Here is a 22,003-nt window from a genome sequence, read left to right on the forward strand (position 1 = left end):
TTTTCTTCATTTTCAAATGCTCAGACCAGGTGCGGCTTAGAGGATCCCATGGTTGTTAAAAGTAGACAGAACAATCAACAACTTGAGAGGTTAGAAGGGTCAGAGTATATGGCCAACATGGAATTATCTTGATTTGTCAAATTGAAGGCTTAATGAGTCAATAAACCTTTTCAGCCTTATTAACAACTTAAAAAAATAGTGATAATGAATCAACTGGGAGGGTGTCCAAAGTTTTGCATATTCCATATTCACTGTTATATTATTTTCAATCTGTTAAAAATCAGCAAATAGTAATTTTGCATTAAAAATTGCAGAAAAATGTGCTTAACCGCACTATGAAGAGGTTGTTTTAGCTTCTGTTCACTTAGGGATTCATTAAAACATACAATTTGAACAGGGGAGCTTAAACTTTAGGAACATAACTGTATTTAGACACTAATATATTCAAATGTATCTTATGCATTTATTGTTAATATCCTAGAAACCAGACATGTTAGGTTAGGCTCAAGGACCTGTTTAAGAACCATTGATCTAATTCAATCTAGTGCGTGTGAGAAAATTTGTGATTTCTTGCCAATAAGGGCAGCTGATACACTATGGGGGACCTGCTAAAAAGATGTAAAAAAGCGATGACAGTTAAAATTTCAATTGATACTGGCTACATATTACTACTTGATCATATGTTCTTTTTAAATGCTGCACAAGGCCAATGCTTTGGAGAAAGCATTCCCAGCCCCTTGGGAGAATGATTCCCAGCCATCCTGAAACAGAGACATCTACTGCTCAGGTTCAGGTGGTATTGAATGCATGCCAGGGCCTAGAGAGTGACGCCGTCTGAGTCCTCTGGCCAAAGACTGTGCCTGCAATGGCTGAGTTAGGAGAGAGGAGAGAGTTAAAAGAGGAAGAAACCCTGGCCAGTTGGGAATGAAGGATTATGATGCTGAAGTCCCAGTATGCGCTGATTCTGAACATGCTGGAAGCCCAATGGAGCAGGGGGGAAACTGCTGGGACAATTAGAAGACAACGCTTGTAGAATGCACAGAAAAAAAATCCCAACTTTTTTAAAATTCCAATGTGCCTGGGGGAACAACACAAGAAAGACTTCAGTGTTCAGTGTTCCCTCTGAGCTGCTCGGGGGATGCCAACACCTGACCCATTGCAACGTCTGGGCACACTCTAGTAGCCTTCTTGCTGTTTGGTCCACAGTTCAAACTACAAGATGACTAGTGCCCGCTCAGCCATTAGATGGATGCTGGCGGGCCCCTGCGGCAGCTTAAATGGAACATCGTAATGCTATCTTATCAGCGAATTTACATTGTCAGTAATCATTTGAACAGGCTAGCAAACCAACCTCAGCTTGGATGTCATTTCATAATCTTTAACTTTCATTAAATTCTAGCTTATTGGGAGTTGAAAACGGGAGACAAAAGCTGCACATGTAAATGGGTTTTAATAGAATCATTTCTGGAGGCATGCTAAACTTCCTTTGACACTTTTGTCTACACCAATAATGGCAGAGTTCAGTGGAGCACTATGCTACCCTGCCAGATTAAGTACGGACACTCAGAATGAATATCTGAGCCAAAGTAAGAGGCAGCTTATTGCCCCTGTCTTGCACAATGCTACTGAGCCAGTATTTAATGAACTCTGCTAACGCTTTACATTATTAGCCTTGTTTTCTTGGCCACTGTATTAGAGTTAATGGAATATACCTAAAAAATCATTAGCCAAGAGCCTAAAAGTTTTGTGCAAAGACAGAACAAAACAGACATAGCAAGTCTGGGTGATAAAATTAAATATTAACATCTTCAGCTCTTGTATTGTACCATTAATGTAATATGTGCATTGTTAATGAACCACAATTTATTTACACTTCAAACAAAGAGAGGTTCTTCATAGTCCTAAAGTGGTTAAATTACCCTCTTCCTGGTTCAATTTATTGCCATTTAAACATGCCATAAGGTCATTCTACCGGTCATTACAATAATCTATCATTTCTGCAACTGCAGGTATTACGTCTTCGTGGTTAAATTCAATCTGAGAAAGGTTCAACAGAATTTTTCCACCAAATGCTTCCCTCTTGACTATCATCAATTTACTTTTGTCAACAAAAAGGGCATTACCACTGAATGAAATAGCAGCTCTCCCTTAAGACATCTGGCAAACAATGTGAACTTCTGTGACATACAGTATCTCTTCTGTTTGCATATGCATGCATGTGTGTGTGCACAAGAAAAACAGGGAAAGAGAAGGAAAAGAGCAATATAAATCTATCTTTGCTGGTAAGAAAATAGTATCATACAATAAACAGAGAAGCAGAAAATAAAATGCATGAAATGAAGTGCTATAAATACATTAGAGAAGGCTTATATGTCTAAAAAAGGTCGATACAATATCTCATCCCTTTGAATACTTTACTCTGCCCTTATTACCTTATCAACCGGGTTACACATCAGGGAGAAACATTCTCTTTATGACCAATCCCTCACGCTGACACTTTAGTCTTCACTCCACTCCTCCTGGGATAGGGTGCCCTGACAATTCAGAACGGAACCACACACATAACAACCTTTCACCGCAAGGAGAGAGGAATGGGGCAAGGGGGGGCTCATCCTCAGCCTTCCACCTGAAACATAAAACAGGAAGGGGAAAGCAGATTACACACTGCACAGCCACTATGAACACACACACACACACACACACACGTGCACAAAATATCAAAAGAAGAAGTCAGCTAATCTTTGCATACACCTTCTAGGCCTCAGCTAAAGTACTGATGCGCCATCCGATGTTTCTGAGATTTAGTCAAAGTTTGAAGTTTCTATCTTTTCTTCTGTCACCTGAGTATCCTACATATTAACTTCTACAGCCTTTTCCTCAAGTCAAATCAGATAATGATGTGGGCTATGTAGCACACTGCAAACAGTTTACTTACTTTGGCAAGAGGTAGGGAAAGAAAGTCTCCAGTGAGAGCCAAACACTGAAAACAGGATTTAAGGAGGCTGGATACGTGTCCAATAACTGCTTTGGTGAGCCTATCACGAAGTTGTTGGGGGAATAGAGTTAATAGCTAAGGTAAGAGGGAATATCTAATACCACCAATAAAAACATAATAGTAAGGACACAATATCGCTTGCAAGCCTCACGTCACGCTTCCACCACACCACTAAACATAAAAGACATATTCACTCACACTTACCCACAGCATCCACATAGGAGCTGTAGACCATGGTGACCCTGTTCATGGCTCCACTCTAGCAGGAGACAGACCACAAATGTTAATGAAAAAAACGAATAGGAAGAGAAACAGTTACATGGATCCCTGAAGATAAAAAGGAGATAATGTACTGCTATTTTATATCACAAACACTCTATTTAAAGCAATAAGGCATACAAAGACAGCATGCCAAAAACTGGAATAACGAGGAATAATATCCAAGGAAAAGCTGCAAATAGTATCTGATCAAAATGTATGATCTTTAATAACAAAAATAAAAGAAGTATGTAAGTAATATTTTAGAAAAAATTAAGGGCTGACAAAGAAAGGTTCATTGTACCTTGACCATGACACCTCCCTGCCAGCAGAGGTCTCTTCAGAGCTCCTTTCTATGCTACCCACTCCAGCTCCTCACTACTCAGCCTATGCTGCAGTCTCCTCGCCACCAGGAGTCCTCAGTATGCCTGCTCTCCATCTTGCCAAGCTCCTCCTCCTTACCTGCAACACACCCAACCTTCAGTCCTACATAATCCTGTCTGTCCCTTGCTTCAATGCCTTCTTATTGAGTCTGTCTTGACTTCTTGCCCTGGCCCCTGTTGCCTTGTGGCTTCCAGGCCTTCTGACTTTTGCTTTGCTGTACCTTGTGGCCTTTGGGCCTTCTGATCCTTGCCTTGCCTTGTATCATTTGGGCCTTCTTGCCTCTTGCTCTACCTTCTAACCTATATAAGCCTTGTCTTGCTCTGGCCTATCTAAGTCTCTCCCTTGTCTTGCCCCTCAGGATCTTCCCTGCTTCACACTGCCTTCAGGCCTTTATGTTCAATGTTTGTATTGTCATTGTCCTGCCCTGTTCTGTCCTGTCTTAGTCAACTTTAGTTCCAGTCCTTGCCTACACACAATCCTCAGTTCCAGCTTTTGCCTTCCTCATCTTGTGTCTTGCCCCAGTCTTTGTCTTCCATCCTTCCTTGTGTCCAGCCTTAGCCAGTATCCAGTATCCAGCCTTGCCTGTTCCAGTCCTTCAGTCCAGACCAGCCTTGCCTGATCCAGTCCTACAGTTCCAGTCCAGCCTTGTCTGCCCCAGTTCTACAGTTCAGTCCAGTCTTGCCTGTTACAGTTCCACAGTTCCAGTCCAGCCTTGTCTGCCCCAGTCCTTCAGTCTAGTCCAGCCTTGCCTGTACCAGCTTCTGCCCTCACCAGTACTCACCAAGATATACCGGTGCCACAGATAAGTCCTACTGGCCCCCAGATCCCAAAAATTCAATCTACAGGGGCAGGGTCTGTCTTGGTGGGAAGACCGGCCCTCACCCTGCCCTGCTCTCTCATGGCACTCCCAATATGGCATTCCCGCATTCAGGGCCAGCTGATCCTAACATGTTGAAACCTAAATATCACATGAATTGACATAAAAAAGCTTTTGATAGCATCCCACACTTTTGGATTGTAAATTACCTTGAAATATACAGAGTGAACCCTGGATTGATCAATTACATTAAGGTTTCCATGAAAATGTGGCAGACTACACTCTCATTTATGAAGATGGATAATGTCATGACTAACATTAAGGTACATTTCAGGGAGATTCCCTGTAACCATTCCTATTTTGTCTGGCACTGAATCCACTCAGTACTCTTATTAACTCCTTCAACTATGAATTTAGCATCAATTCTAGAAGTACTAACGATCCACAAAGATTATCGCACAGCTACTGTTTCTACATGACTTGAAGCTTTACAGCTCCTGTGATCATCTTTTAGTGGAACTTTAAGTAGAGAAGAGTTTCTCAGATGACATCAGAATGACATTTGGCCTGGACAAATGAGCTAAGGTGATAGCCCTTAAAGGAAATTTACACAAAACTGAAAACATCGCTCTGACTGGAGCATGTAACATAAAAGAACTTGAGCAGGAAGTTGGATATAGATATCTTGGAGTAGAAAATGGTGCAACAATCCAGCATAAATTACTGAGAAGAAAGATCAGTAAAGAATACTATAGGAAAGTGACACTGATTTATGAAAAGTGCTTTAACAGCACAGAATAAGATACAAGATGCCCATCAGTTTTCAATCCTTGCAATCTCCTATAGTTCTGGAATTATAGACCGGCCCAATAAAGATCTCAAACAGTTAGGGGTGCCAACTGGCTGCAGATTTTCAGGACAGGTTGATCCAATCCTGGATGTACCCCATTGCATGCTGGGATTTATTCTAATTTCCCTATTCCATTCCCTAAGAAAAGCAAGACTTATTAGTACCTGCATGCAAGGAAGTAAATGCAGGACTGGATCAACCTGTCCTGAAAATATGGAGCCAGTTGGCAGCCCTACAAACAGTGTATGTCCGAACCAAAAGACTCCATACACATCAAGTAACATAATCAGTGAATACTGAAATTGTACATTCCTGAAGCTGAGGGTGGTATGGGCCTTAGAGAAATTGATTACACTTATAGAGGTATTATTATAAGCATTCAAACATGCCTAACAGCATCAACAGATCCTAATACTCAAAAAGTGCTAGAGTATAAAAGTGAATGGCTAAAATCAGTGCCTATCCTAAAGCTTGGGCAATTTTTCAACCACGAGAATAAACGATTGATGATCTATCAGCACACACGGGGAACAAAGCAACATAATTTACAAAACATGAAAAAAATCTCTTTAATTAAAGAGTCAGTGAAGCAAATAAGGACAAACAATTGGTCAAAGCATAAATATAGTGGGAAATGTAGAGAATTACTTCAGAAACTCCAAGTGGATCAAAACCTGACACAGAAATGGCTAAGGAGAGGTGAATGTACAGCTAAAGATGAAAGGTTCATAATTGCAGCACAAGACAGTGGACTACTGACAAGATAGTTCACAGCCAGCATAGAAAAGTCTGGTAAAATGGAGAAATGCAGATTCTGTTAAGCAGAACTGGAAATGCTGGATGTGACGTGCTGATGTCAGTAGGCATGTATACATAAAGGCACACCAAGGTGTACGACCTATCCACTGGAAACCATGTAAGCCCTATAACAGTGGTTCTCAACCCGGTCCTCAGGGACCACCTGGCCAGCCTGGTGTTCAGGATATCCTTACTGATCACACATGAGACAAATTTACCTGCACTGGAGACAATGCGTGCAAATCTATCTCATGCATTTTCATTAGGGATATCCTGAAAAACAAACTGGCCAGGCTGTCCCCGAGGACCGGGTTGAGAACCACTGCCTTATAATATTAATGAAACAGAAAAGCACTGGGATCATTGCCCAGAAAGAACTGTATAGAATGAAGAAGTTGTGATTACCTGGGATACAATTGATACAAATCTTCATGCAAGGGACCCTGAGACTGTAGTAAAGGAGAGAAAATACAAGCCTCAGTAGCAAGTAACTCTGCAGTGTAATGTATGGAGAGAAACATCCTCAAGTACCAAAAGATGCAATCAGAGATCAAGAAAAGGTGGGAGAAAGCTGCAGAAATAGTCCCAATTGCATTGGGTGCCACTGGCCTGATAAAAAAGAACTTCCAAGCACTTCTTAATATGTTGCCTATATACATTGTTTCTTATGAACGCCAGAAGGGAGCTCACTTTGGTGCAATGCAAATATTAAGAATGGCATTATCAGTAAATTCGAGAGAATGAGATACTTTTCAGCAGGCCCTGGTTTACGAGTGAGGCTCATTCCTGTCATGGCGTGTGCGCAAACTAATCCCTCTGGAGACAATTATCCCCGAATCGATCCCTGTGGCCTATCTGGAAGGAACTGGCAACCAGCTAAAGCAGGGGTTTTGGGTTTTTTTAGAGTTTTTACCTCCACGGGTATGATGTGAGGGAGGGTGCTATCATCTGCACGACTGCTCAAGTACTCTCTCAGCTTTCACAGATGGAGATTCGCCTTTGGGAGACCCTTTTCCTTTCTTTATTTTTCTTCTTCGGGCTTTTTTTTTCCCCCCGTTCTCTTTTGTTCTCGTCTCCCTTTTCATTTTCAAATCTCTCCCTCCCTCAATATTTCCCTCTGCTAAGCTCTTCAGCGTTCCCAACCCAACCCCTACCTTTCTTCCTGCCTTCGTCCCCAGAATCCCTCCTGTGCCCCTTCCCCTTCCTGGGTGGAGACGGCACCTTTGTAAAGCTAGCGAATGGTTAAAGAGAGAAGATTTTGAGCTAATGCTCAGCTCTATTCCTCGGAGAGGCAGTAGCAGTCCCCCCAAAGCATTCATCTGTAAACACATTTTTTTTGCTTTTTGAAAACACCAAACTGCTCCATTGGGTTTCCTTTGATCTCTTTTTATTTTTTCATGGTTTAACACCGTACGCCCCTTTCTGCTTTGCAATGGGGTTGCTTGGTAAGTCGAAGCTGTCATCACTCTTTGGGCCAGCGCAGGACACGGCCGAGCCCATACAATATATCTGTATCAGGAGACAAAAATCTCTTTTAGAATAAGTCATTCTCAGCCAGCCTTTTTCCAGATCCTGCACTAAGGTGACCAAAGTGCTGAAAATTTGATTTGAGAAAATTAAAATTGCTGAGGTGAGACAGGGAGGTGTTAAAAACTTAATGAACATCAGGTTAGCAGCTTGGCTAGAGATTGCTGAAATAGGCTGGGGATGCAGCAGTTTTTCCTCTGCTATGTATTTTTAATCATTCATAATGTTCGCACAATTTTCCTTTTGCTATGAAAAACAACCCTCCCCCCATCCCCCGAAATTATTCCGTCAGTTAAAACTAGTACTGGGGCCTCTCTCAATTTCTTTGCTTCTGATTCTATATGAATTGATTTTTTTTTTTTAAGCTCCTGGTTGACAGATGGGATTTTGATTTTGTTTTCCTGTGCTGTAACAGCGTTTGCTGGGAATGCGGAGAGTGTGTGTGTGTGTGTGTGTGTGAGAGTGTGTGTGTGTGTGTGTGTGTGTGAGAGAGTGTGTGTGTGTGTGAGAGTGTGTGTGTGTGTGTGAGAGAGTGTGTGTGTGTGTGTGTGTGTGTCTGTGGGGCAAGGTTGGAAAAGTTGGTTTCGGTTCTATGCAGGTCCAAGCTCTTGTAAACGTTGCTGCTTGTAGGCTTATATGATTTTTTTTTTTCACGGATGTGGTGGGTTTAAATTTACCAAAGTAAGGACCGACAAGATTCTTTCAATATCTTTGCTTAGTAGTTTGGATGGTGTTCATTTCTTTTTTTTTTTTTTTTAATCCTTTTATTTATCATTTTCAAAAAAATCATACAAAGACAACTTTGCGCAGAAACAGTGAAGAGAAATATTCAGAATAACATCAAAGAAGAAAACATCGCAATTCCATATTAAAGAAAATACTCTCCTAATTACGTCCTTCCAACTACAAAAGGGGTTGGGAGAGAAAGGAGAAGTATAAAATAAGAAATACCAACGAGAAAATTGAAAAGACCATTAACATGAGAACCCTTTCCAAAATACCATAATGCAGCCTACCCTTGAATAGTTGGGGGTACAGAGGGAACAGCCAGTGCTCTCCTTTCTATGAAATTTTAGAATTGCTCAGGAACAAAAAAAGATAACTTTCAGATCCAATTTTTACTATACATTTACATGAATATCTTAATAAAAAGGGAGGCTGCTAGAGCTCACACCTCCTGCTGTAAGGCCAGGAGGCCTCTCCTTTTTTCTTGAGTGGACCCAGCTAAGGGGGTTATTTTCTAACCCTATCGCGTGCGATAGCTAAATCAGGGCGGAGTCGGGGCGGTGTTGCGAGGCTGCGATCCTTCCATTCTTCAGGAGCAGGGAGGGCGAGCGAGGGGATCGCAGCAGCAGCGCCGCCGGGGCAAGCTGCGTTAAGGAAAGCACGCGCCGTCCCCACTGCCACCAATGAGGCTTCCCCCGTTGTCGGTGGACCTCTGCCTTCTGACGCCTTTGATAGGAAAAGCAGCGCGGCCCCTCTAGACGACACCCCACCTTTCCTCTAACCTCTCTCCCACCTCCTTTTTACAACAGCCAACACTAGTCTCATTCCTACCTATTTCACCCTAGCTCCTTCCTTTCTATTTATAAAACTGAAGAATTTGCTGTTTTGCAGCCCTACATGTATATAATCTCTTCCCCTTACACCTTTCTCTCTTCCTCCCCTACTTAAACTCATACCCTCTCCTTCCTTTGCCCCCCCCTTTATTCTCCCTTGACTCTTTTATAAATTGTAATATTATAACTACTCCATATAATATTATCATTATATATCTATTTATATTTTATAAATTGTTTTTTTGTTAATGCATTTAACCGTTTTTAATGTAAAGTTTTCTCAGTTGTTTTCTTACTGTTTTATGTAAAACGCAATTGCGGATTTTGTTCTATGTACACCGACGTGATATCTCTGATGAGCGGCGGTATATAAAAACCAATAAATAAATAAATAAATAAATAAATAAATAGAATCATCAGTGTCGCCGGCGGGCCGCGCTGCTTTTACCCTTACCGAGGCCCCATGCAGCGGCGCCTTTGGTCGGCTCTGAAAATCCGGACAATTTCCGGATATTTCAGCCCTCCAGCTGGCTTCCGTACACTGCCTTTAAATTCTGTACTCTCCGGAGAAAATCCGGACGGTTGGCAACCCTAGCGACGGCGCGCGTGCCCACAGAGAGGCCTCTGAGTGTCCCCTCTGGCACGCGTGCCACAGGTTCGCCACCACTGGTCTAGAGGGTGGCTACTAAAATAGTCAATGGTGTTTGTTATAAAGTATATAGGGCCAGACTTAAAGAACTAAACATGTGTACCCTAGAGGAAAGGCAGGATAGGAGAGATTTGATAAAGACATTGAAATACCCCCTCGGTATCAGCACTCAGAAGGCAGGTCTGTTTTATTAGAAAGAAGGCTCAGGAATAATGGGCCATGGGATGAGGGTGAAAGGAATTATTTCTATACAGAAAGGAAGGTGGCTGCAAGGAATGGCTTCCCAGTTAAAGTGGTGGAAACAAGGACAGTTTCTGAATTAAAAGAAGCATGGGACAAGCACAGTGGATCTCTGAAGGAGTGGTATCAATTGTAGAGTTGAGCAGTTGGTGTGGATGGGCAGGCTAGAAAGACTATATGGTATTTTCTGCCATCACATTTCGATGTTTCTATTTGTGATCGGAATTAATTGGGGGTGCTGATAATACTTTTCCAGCCCACCTCCCCCACTGGCTTTATTCTCTCTCCCTCCTCCTTTGCTGATGTTAAAGCAAAAAAACGCTGAAAAACGTTAATTGCTCTGCTTTATTGTCACAACCTAATTTTGGTAGTCACAGAGTTCTAAAAAAGTGACATGGGTTTACATGGTTTCCTATAAAAGAAAATATCAGATAATTATTCCATATTTTATTAAAGGTATCATCATGATCTTGCTTATTCAAACATTACTGTTTAATTGGTAAGCATGCTTTACCAAAATTTTGAAACATAATTTATTCAGGATTGATTTTTAATTTTTCAGTGTCACTCACAGATAAAATTATGAAACTGCTAGCTATTGCTTTTAAAATCTCATCCATTTTTCCCCCATTAGCAAATGACTTCCAGCAATACTAAGTATATCGGATATAAGCTTGGTGGCTCATTCTTTGTTGATTTTGAATTCACATGGTCTTCAGATACAGGGGAAAATTACAGAATTGACATGGAAAAGTCCTTAAATTAGGTTAGATCCTTAAATAACACTTTTGCAGAAGAAAGCGATAAATATCTCACCTGCCTGTCTGTATTCTGTAATTTCTCCATATTTTCTCTCTCATTTTCGATAGGTTGTGGAATTCCAAAATAAATATCTGTATGCAAATATACTGCCATTTCTCAGGGACCTCTGCTTTATGATGTTCTCACCTCACCGTAAGAAGGCCTTCATTTTTTTTCTCTCACTAATTATTTTCCATTTTGTAGAAAGGAAAAAAGAATATCTCACACATCCATGGAAAATCTGGTAAAAGATTAAGATGGTAATTTTGTAACATCGAGGGTAAGTTATGCAGTGGCTACACACATAAATAACCTCAATTTTCAAAACAAATGTATGTACACATTTTGCTTTGAAAATAATCTGAAAAACCATGCATGAACTGACCCACACAAAGTTACACATGCTTTTGCAGGATGTAATTTGTGCATGCTAATTTCTGTGCATAATTTAAAAACCAAAAGCATGTATGCAAATCTAAACTCCATCCTAACTTCACTCCCAGAACGCTTATATTTGTGCAAATAAAAGTATATGTGAAATTGGGTTTCACCTATACCTTTATCTACATAGAAACCCATGTTTATTCATGTAAATGAGCTTGGAAAATTACCCCCTAAAATTTTAAGATTTCATCTATCTCTAATGATTCCTGTCTCGTTCCCCATTTGCTAATTATATGGGAGATCAAAAGCCCTACTGCACCCATTAACAATTGGATTAAACAGCTGCTTTGTGGTACAGTCTAGGGCTAAATCAGGCCCAGTGACTTATTCAGAGGAGGGAATGCACAGCCACGGGGATGGGGAACATGGGCTATTGCGCACCAGTAAGCAAACCTTAAAAAGAATAAGACCGCCTAATGTACAGGTTATGATTTTCACTAGCTATACAGACTTCAGCTGCTATTGCAGATGTAGCTATATTGACATTTGAAAACGTGTTTTGGATGGGCAGACTAATAATTATAGTATCCTAATTTGAAAAGGGGGAAGGGGGTTTCCATACAATTGTTAAAAAATAAGTTCAAAAGCAACTCTCAGATCACTACAGGATATTGTGATTTGGGAAAGAGCATCTCTTTTAAATATGAGTGCTTTCATGTCTGTATTTTCCAACCTGGTACTTGTAATGGATGCCATGAGCACTGCACCAATAGAACTGAGTTGCTGATGTCACTGTAGGAATGTAGCTCCATATGCATTTGCAGTGATTAACTGCATCATACCACTAGTAGAGTACCACATTAAAAATATGTAACCCCTGGGTTAATAACACTGGATAAGGTCCCAGGAGCCACACCTTAAACTTAGATTCATCATTTTTCATGATTTTGAGTTACCACAACACACATGCACTATTTTAGCACTTCACATAGGTATTTTACTGCAAGCCAGACATTTCCAAATTGAAAGAGAGAGAGAAAGAGAGAGAACCTTTGGTGTGGCCTACATGTTAGTCATCTATTTATACCACTGTAGGAAGGTCAACTAGTAACTCGAGGTGAGGTTTTGGTGGTGGTCTAGGTTTTGGGAGGCAGTTTTACATGCACGGTCAGACGTATGAACAGCACAGTACACATCAGTGAAGATTTCATGTGATTTGGAATGAGGAAAGGTACGCAAAGATGAGATTTGTACAACGTACTCTCGCCCTAGTTTGATAGCAGCTAGGTAGAGAGTAGAAGAAGAAAGAAGATGGTGGAAGGTATGGGCCTGAGCCTAGGCCTATTTCTGGGCCTCAGTGATTGGACCCTGCCTTGGGCCTGACCCCCAGCGTTTAGCATAGGCCTATTTCTGGGCCTCAATGTTGGGCATAGGCCTAAGCCCAGGCCTCAGCAATGGGACCCTGCAGCAGCCCATTTTGGGAAGTGCAAAGAGCCGGGGCCGCGATGCAGAGGGAAGAAAAACAGCTGGAGTTATCCATAGATGCTCTCATCAACCAAGTGGCCGATCTGAAGAACTCGCTAGCTAGCTTCATCTACAAATTGGAGAATGAATATGAACGTCTTGCATGGCCCTCTGTGCTTGACAGCTTTGCACTGCTTTCTGGACAACTGAACACTCTGAACAAAGTACTGAAGAATGAGAAAACGCCACTGTTACGCAATCAGGTGCTCATCCCGCTGATACTGACTCCGGAGCGTGACGACGAAATCCTGGTGAGGGGCATGACATTCACTTTAAAAGGGGCATTTCTAGCCTGTGTGGGCAGGGGTCTCCCATGGGGCAATACCATGACAAGAGTCCTAACAAAGTTACTAGCCAGGTAGACTTGGAGAACGGCACCATTTATCCTTGGGAATTGGCAGTGTACATCAAGACCCCCTTCAAAGACCAGATCCAGGCATTTAGCCTGCTCCACCTTAAGGCACAGCTCTGGAGGGAATCCTTTTCCCAGGCTGCTTCCCTGAGCTGAGGATTAAGAGAGTGATTTTGTTGCAAGATATGGTGACTTTTTCAACCAAATGGAGATTTTACAACTGTGGATGCGACAGGGAATAATTTAGCTACAAATCTAGCGACTTCTCACAGGTGTAACATTTCTATCTGGTTCCTGTAGAAGCAGGAAAGTGAAAGATAGACCCCCATTCCTGCTGGTTCTGTCTCCCTCCGCCCCGCAGAAGCTGCTGCAATTTCAAAGAACAAATCACAGCCAGCAACATTAAATACATAAAGCAGGAGCTGCAACTTTATCACCTTAAGATAGACTGACAGCAGCAGACAAACAGAAAACAAGGAGACAGCTATGTTTTATCATCAGTAGCAGCAGCACCAACCGTCTGGAACAACATGCCCACAGACCTTAGACAAGAACCTTGCACGCAGACATTCAGAAAGAAACTCAAGACTTGGCTATTTCTACAAGCCTTCCCTGATCTATGACATCCCCTACTGCTACAACTAGGTATATGATACCATGTATAGTTGATTACAATCAGTCCTGAATACTAGTGTTTATTATAACCTTATGTATATATCTTTTATTATTTATGTCTGAGACTAAATATTACCTATTTCTATGCTAGCCATTACTCTGGCTTTTCCTCCTCCCAGTTCAAGTGCCCCTGTTTATTGTAATTTTTCACTCTCTTCTTCTCTCCTAGCCTATTGTTCAAGTTGTTGTTAATGTTATTGCACCACTGTTTATTGTAAACCGATACGATATGATTGGTATCATGAGTGTCGGTATAAAAAAGCCCTAAATAAATAAATAAAATAAAATTTACAGTGAATTTAAAGGGGCCTATGGCTTGCTTTCCCCATTGACTTCAATATAAAATGAAAAAACAAATGAGACAAGCAAACTAAAATGTTTTTTGTTTTTCATTTGAGATGAACCTGATGAATGAGTGTGACTTACATAATGAATGAATGAACTAAAATAATTTTTTTGACTCTGCACCCCTAATGTGGATCAAAACTTGTACAGGAATGACTAAGGAGAAATGAATGTAAACATAAAAATTAGAAATTAGTAATTGCAGCATAGAACAGCAGACAATGAGCAAGATGGTTCACAGCCAGCATAGACAAAAATGGTAAACTTTCGAGGCCCAGACAAAATGTATTCTATGAAATTAAAAAAAGATTGCAGGAAAGCCAAATGATTGCTGGTGTGCTTTAATAGTGAAGAGGTAATTAAAGCCAAAATGGCATCATTTAAAAAAATGAAAGCAGATTAAAATGGGGAAAACAGGGACGAGTATAAGCACTGGCAAGTTAGGCTAAAAGAAAATTTGAAAAGAAGCTTTCCATAGAGGTATAAGAAGTAATAAAACACTTTTTCAAGTACATTCAAAGCAAAAAGCCTGTGAGGGAGTCAGGCTGCTAGATGTCTAACTGAGAGGTAAAAGTGGTGGTCAGGAAGGACAAGGAAATAGCAGAAAAACTGCATGAATTCTTTGCCTCTGTCTTTACTGAGGAGGATATCTAGGTTATACTCACACTGAAAACATTTTTTGATGGTGTTGACTTTGAGCAAGTAGATGGAATCACTGCGAAACTGGAGGATGCAATAACCCAGATTGGGAGATACCACCATAAAAAGCTTGCTGGGCAGACTGGATGGACCATTTGGTTCTTTTCTACTGTCACTACTATTTTACAATTTTATATAGTTTTTTTTTTTTGTTTTTTTTTTTAGAAAGAATAACAAATCACTGGGACCACAGGGTATTTACCGATTTCTGAAGGAACTAAAAAATGAATTTACAGACCTGTTTCTGGTGATTTGCAACCTATAATTTAAAACAGCCATGGCTTTACTTAACTCTACCCTGGAATGCCCCCGGAACATCCCTATGTAATCCAACTAAATGTTAGCTGGTTAATGAGTTAGCTGGCTAAAATATAGATGGAAAAGCAGGGGAAATACTGAAAAGTCAGCATTTAGTTGGATAACTTGTGAGTTATTCGGCTAAATGCCACTAAATATTGACCTCATATTGAATGCTAAATAGGATGTGGAAGCTACACAAATAATGCTCACATGCTAAACTGAGTAATTGTTCAGTTTGCTTTACCTCATCACTCCTTCTTACTTAAAAGTAATTTAAAAGTAAACTGACACAGGGGGCTCGTTGCTGGTGCTGACTGGAAAAGCAGGAGATCAACTGAACCTAAGCAGAGGATGTAGAAGGAGAACAGAGAGAAGAGAGGGGAAAATAAGACATCTGTATGGCTAGTTTTATATCTTGTATGCATTTTGTGTAATGCTTTTCCATTGTTTGTCGCTACTTGGATCTGATTCTGCCACCTGCTGACATTGGAGAAATTACTTACCTGATAATTTCGTTTTCCTTAGTATAGACAGATGGACTCAGGACCAATGGGTATTGTGCTGTTCTGCTAGCAGATGGGAGACGGAGTCAGATTTCAAAGCTGACATCACTCTACATACACCCCTACAGTAACCTCAGCTCTTCAGTATTCTCTTTGAAAAGCCATTGTGGATATATCTTTGCTTAAATAACTTGATTAAACTTGTAAAACTTGAACTGGTTCAATTAATTTCCAAACTGGAGACTGCCAGTACACTCAATCAATTAACGCCGACACCGGACAAACTGTGGGTGTCTTGAACTAGAGGTAGGCTGCAGCTTACCCATATTTGCTTAGTCTCGAGGTTTGTTATCCGAGGTTCTCCTTTTCCGGGGCAGCCATGGGCGGGATGCTGAGTCCATCTGTCTACACTAAGGAAAACAAAAATATCAGATAAGTAATTTATCCATTTCCTAGCATGTAGCCAGATGGACTCAGGACCAATGGGATGTACAAAATCTACTCCCGGACAGGGAAGCTGCCCGTGGCCCACAATACTGCCCTTGTGAAGGCTGTGTCTTCCCGGGCCTGAACATCCAGGCAGTAGAACCTGGAGAAGGTGTGTATGGAGAACCTCGTCACCACCCGACAGATCTCGGCGGGCGACAGCAGCTTGATCTCTGCCCAGGAGACAGCCTGGGCCCTTGTAGAATGAGCCTTAACCTGTAAAGGTAAGGGTTTTTCTGCCTCTATGTAGGCTGCTTTGATTACTTCTTTGATCCAGCAGGCTATGGTCACCTGCGAGGCCGCTTCTCCTTGTTTCTTCCCGCTATGAAGACCGAATAAGCAATCTGTTTTGCGCACCGGTTCCGATCTTTCCAGATATCGCACCAGGAGTCTGTCGACATTCAGGTGCCGAAGAAGGTGTGAGTCTTCCGAGTCCTTATGTTAATCCGGAGCTGGTAGTGAGATGGTTTGGTTCAAGTGAAACTCAGAAACCACTTTCGGAAGGAAGGGGGGGGGGACTGCGCAGTTGTATGGTTCCAGGTGTGAACCTGAGGAACGGTTCCTGACAGGATAGAGCCTGTAGTTCGGAGATGCGACAAGCTGAACATATTGCCACCAAGAATGCCATATTCAATGTTAAGAGGCGTAGTGACAGACCGCGTGTTGGTCTGAAGGAAGTCCCAGCTAATAAATCTAATACTAAATTGAGATTCCATAGAGGCACTGGGCACTTTAGGGGTGGTCAGAGTTGTTTAACCCCTTTCAGGAAGCGGGACAAATCCGGATGGGTTGATAGCCGGATACCGTCCACTTCTGCTCTGAAGCAGGTCAGTGTGGCTACTTGGACCTTGAGGGAGTTGAGTGACAACCCCTTCTTCATACCATCCTGTAGGAACTCCAGAATCATGGGAATCTTGGCTGTCTGCGGGAGAATCCCGCGGTCCTTACACCAGGCTTCGAATACTCTCCAGATCCATATGTATGACAGGGATGTGGAGAACTTGCTCACTCGGAGCATGGTGTCAATCACGGCCCTTGAGTAACCACATTTCTTCAGGTGAGTCCTCTCAAGGGCCAGACCTTAACAGAGAATTGAGATGGATCTTGTGGAGAATCGGGCCCTTCTGGAGAAGGTCCCTGTGTGGAGGTAGGCACAGAGGGTTCCCCGCAAGGAGTCTTTGCATGTCTGTGTACCATGGTCATCTTGGCAAATCCGGGGCCACTAGTAGAACTAGTCCTTTGTGATGTTCTATCTTGAGGATGAACCTGCCCAGTAGTGGCCATGGGGGGAAGGCGTACAGTAAGTCTTCCTCTGGCTAAGTCTGGACGAGAGGGTCGATTCCTTGAGATTGTGGCTCTCATCTGCAGCTGAAGAATCTGGGAACTTTGCTGTAATTCTTAACACTATTCTAGTGTGGGATAATGTCTGCATCTGCTAGGAGACGGAAAGATACTGAAGAGCTGAGGTTACTGCAGGGGTATATCTAGAGTGACGTCAGCTTTGAAATCTGACTCCATCTCCCATCTGATAGCAGAAGAGCACAATATTAGTATTAGACAAAGGAAACGCCTGATTTCCTGCAGTTTTTGGTTGAATGTAAACTGATGTGATATGCAAAATTGAACATTGGCATAGAAAATAAATAAATAAATAAATAAATACCCATTGGTCCTGAGTCCATCTGGCTACACGCTAGGAAATCTACTTTAGTGATATCAGGCATGTTCGCTTACTTACAGGGGTCCTTGATCTGTGATTGTCAGTCATCTAAGGCCCGACTACCATCTGCCACCATGAGACCAAAACGTTTGGCTACAGCATTCATCTACAATAAGCAGACCTGACTGTTCACACTTTGGTAGTGCATATGGAATTATTCCAAACTGGATCTTTTCCCAACTTTTTCCAGAGGTTTTTTCTGTTTGTATTCCAATGGAACTGGATAGAGTAAAAGGAGAGAATATTGTATCCGCTGGCTCTCATGATTTTCCATGGTAGGGAAAAAAAATAAGAATACATTTTCATAGTAACATAGTAAATGAAGGCAGATAAAGACCAGCATGATCCATCCAGAGTGTCCAAACTGAGATGGTAACTTTTAAAAAGGAGTGCGGGTGCACATGTGTGCTTGTTCTTCAGCTCGCGCCTTGGGATGTGGAAATTTTATTACATACGCGCGTATTTGCGACCCGACTTGTCTGCGTAACTCCTGGCTTTGGGCGCGCTGACCTTTTAAAATTCAACTTCAAGTGTTTAGGGTTGTAACTGTCGCTCAATGCAGGTTATCCCCAATGTCTTCCATTTAAGATTGTAACTACTGCTCCATGGTTACCTCCATGTCATCATATACATTGATCAGCTGTTATTTCCCCCCACTTAGGAAATAATGGAAGCTAAGCATGCAAAAGGGAAGTTGACTAGACTCATTCCTGCACTTAGATTGTGGAAATATATTTAAGGTAGAGGCCTTTGAGAGGGGTATTACCAGTTTTGGGCGGAAATGAAGTAGTCTGATACTTTAGGCAGGCTGCATCTCCTGTGCACTCTGAATATTTGGGCCTTTGCAAATAACTTTTTGAGAGTTTGAAAGCAGCTTAATTAGTGGATAAATAATCCCCTTTTATGACAGAAGATATTGAAGAAAAAGTTGCCTTCTGGAGACCGAAACAGCTGGGGGGTGAAATGACCCCTTCATTTTAGCAGGCTAACATAGTGCATTCTTTCTTTCTTTTACAATTTATTTAGATGGATGCATTTTTTGATAGAGCTCTACAGACTTAGAGCTTGTAGAGTCCTAAGTTTCCATATAGCTCGGCTGTTATCACAGAGAATGTGTGGGAGAACACTTTCAAGGTAAATTGCACTTGCTGATTTATGGCAATGCCTGTTGTGTGCTGTTTGAGCAGTAGAGCAATGCTATGATTGCACAGCTGCAATCCTCCCTGCTGAATGAGATCCTGCAATCCAGTGTCCTATTAGCTGGTGGACAGATCTAAAAGAAATACCGTAGGTAAATAAATATCAATGAATACTGTCACATAGACTGAACTTAAGATGTCAAGATGCAGCTATTTGTTAGAAAAAAAAAGTACCTGGTGAAAAATGCGGCATTAAATTATTTAAGCCAATGACTTGGCCAGGAGAAGTAAAAAAACCAAAGAGATGGTTGAAAGTTTAACAGGGTAGAAGGGAAGGCTATGAAAGCTGCATTTCTTATGTTATGTTGGAACAGCTCTTTAAGAAAACAAATCCTGCAACTTGGAAGTGTTTATTTTTTGAACTCTGAAATCTGCCAGGGGAATGTGCACAGCGAAGCTCTGAAGACGAACAGTGGTGAATGGGCCCAATTCTCTTTAGCTAGAAAAGACTTCCAAGAGTGAGCCCACCTGACAAACATTCAGTCCTGGAAAAATAACACAGCGCTGTTTTTATTTTATGCATGCAGGGGCAGGGTCTAATTTCCCTGTTTAGCCTTGGCACAGTAGAATTTAGGGTCCTATTTTCAAAAGATTTTCCCCATGGGTATAAATCAGATTTCATGGAAGGTCATGATACTTCTTGGGCACCAATATAAATATTGTACATAGATATTATTGCACAATACTGGAGCATTCATGACTATATATATTTATATATACTCTATATAAGACTGGGAAAATATTGGAAAATGGGGCTTCAGGAGTTTAATTTTCTGTATCTTTTATCTACATTTGATATATTTCAAAAACGTTATTTTAAAAGGATAATATCTTTAAAGAACCTCTGTCATATATCAGAAATTTCTTTTCTGTAAAAAAAATGGGAAAAGGGGTTTTGAAGGAGCACCTACCTACCTGATATTTTTTTTGTTAAAAATGAAACATGGGCAGATGGGACCTCCTTGATCTTCTTCCCATGTTCCCACTCTTCTTCCCTCCCAAGAAACATGCAACACATAGTATCATAGGTTTAAACAAAGTGTAGCACCCTCTAGCTGCAATTGGTGGAAATGGCGACTCTCTCCTGCTATGATGGCTCAAGGTTCTGAGTGGCACTGGAGTAGGTGGATGAGACTGGAGTCCAGTTGCAACTAAAGGGGTTCCACAAGTTGTCCTCTTCCTGACAGGGTAATTTAAAATAAATGGGCAATCCCACCCAGCCACTAGTGCTTCCAGAGGTTGGGAGGGGAAGCAGGGAGTAAGAAAAGATTTTATGTAGGAAAGAATCAGTTGAAAATAACAAAATCTTAACTTTTGTAACAATTATTTTAAAAAATTTAACTAGCTGGCAATGATGCTAAAACTAGGTTCAACGAATTACTTTAAATCTTTTGTATCTGAGATATTAGAACAGCTATTAGAACAACCTATACAAAGTTAAGGCCTAGATTCATCAAAATTCTATAAATATCACATGAATAATGCCTGCAATAAGGAAAAGAGGCATGGCTAGGATAATTTTAGAGTGAGTTGCCACACTATGCGCTATTTTAGCGCTTCGCATAATAGGTATTTTATCACTACATGCATTCAATTTATTGCACCTGTGATTTTCTTATTTTGGGGGGAGAGAGAGAGAGTAACTCAAGGTGAGGTTTTGGTGGTGGACTAGGGTTTTGGGGCCAGTTTTACATGCACAGTCAGATGTACGAACAGCACAGTACACATCGGTGAAGATTGGATGTGATTTGAAATGAGGAAAGATACACAAAGATGAGATTTCTACTATGGTCTCTCACCCTAGCTTGATGCATCTGTACTTGGGTATTATCATGCTAGGGTGAGAGAACAAGGTATACCACCTAAACCTCACTTCGAGTTACCAGATGACCCTCCAATATTGGTATAAATAGATGACAATATGTGTGCCACCCCAAAGGTTTTCTCTCTCTCTACTCCACTCCATTCCACTCCCCTCTCCCTGCCCGAAAATGCCTGAAACGGAATTCACAATATTTATCACAAATTCCATTTCAGGCATAACACACAACTTAATGCCAGGAAAAAAGGCGTAGTTATTTCCGGCATTAAAAATATGCAATAACGTGTGTTTCGCTATTGCATGCAGCGTTAATGCCCCTCATTTTCATAAACCCCACCCAAACTCCTCTCCTTTGATTAAATTTTGAAAATTTGCATAAACATCTCATGATGTGATAAGTAACGCATGCATTATGACGTTTTCATAGGTTTTAGGGCCCTAACCCACAAGGGGATTAGTGTGTCCAAAATGCACGTCCAACCCCCTACAAAACTAATAGCGCTCATCCATTGTAAATGATGGTGATGAGGCTATTAGCTATTCTCCCCAGATCCCCCAAAAAATGTGTGCCCGACCCGCACATTTTTATGCTCAGAAATTAATGCCTGCCCAGAGCAAGCTTTGCTTTTTGAGCAGCCCAAAAAAAAGTGTACAGAAAATAAAAAAAATACTGATTTTCTGAACATCCTTTGACTTAATATCGTGGCGATATTAAGTCAGCAGAACCAAAAGTTTAAAAAATATATTTTTGAAAGTGTGCCAGTGGTCAGGTTAGGAAAAGGGACCTCAAATAACGAGCATCCATTTTCCTAACCCCTGGCTGTTCACAGGTTAGGAAGACAGGCGCTCATAAAACTGAGCAACCGTTTTCCTAAGCCGCTGACAGCCACCTGACAGCAACCTCTCCTGGGTGCCCACTGTCAAGGAGGCACTAGGGGTGCACATTTGTCCCTCGCACCTCCTTGGCAGTGTGACCCTTCATTTAAATATTTGATCGTGCATGCAGGAGAGGTGCTGGGTGCGTGTTAGGAAAGCAGGTGCTCAACACTGAGCACCCGTTTTCCGTGCTGATTTATTGCTTCGGCCCCTATACATTAAAGACAGTTATTCAGGCAA

This window comes from Rhinatrema bivittatum, chromosome 1 (genome assembly GCF_901001135.1).
Source record: "Rhinatrema bivittatum chromosome 1, aRhiBiv1.1, whole genome shotgun sequence".
NCBI classification, from domain to species: domain Eukaryota; kingdom Metazoa; phylum Chordata; class Amphibia; order Gymnophiona; family Rhinatrematidae; genus Rhinatrema; species Rhinatrema bivittatum.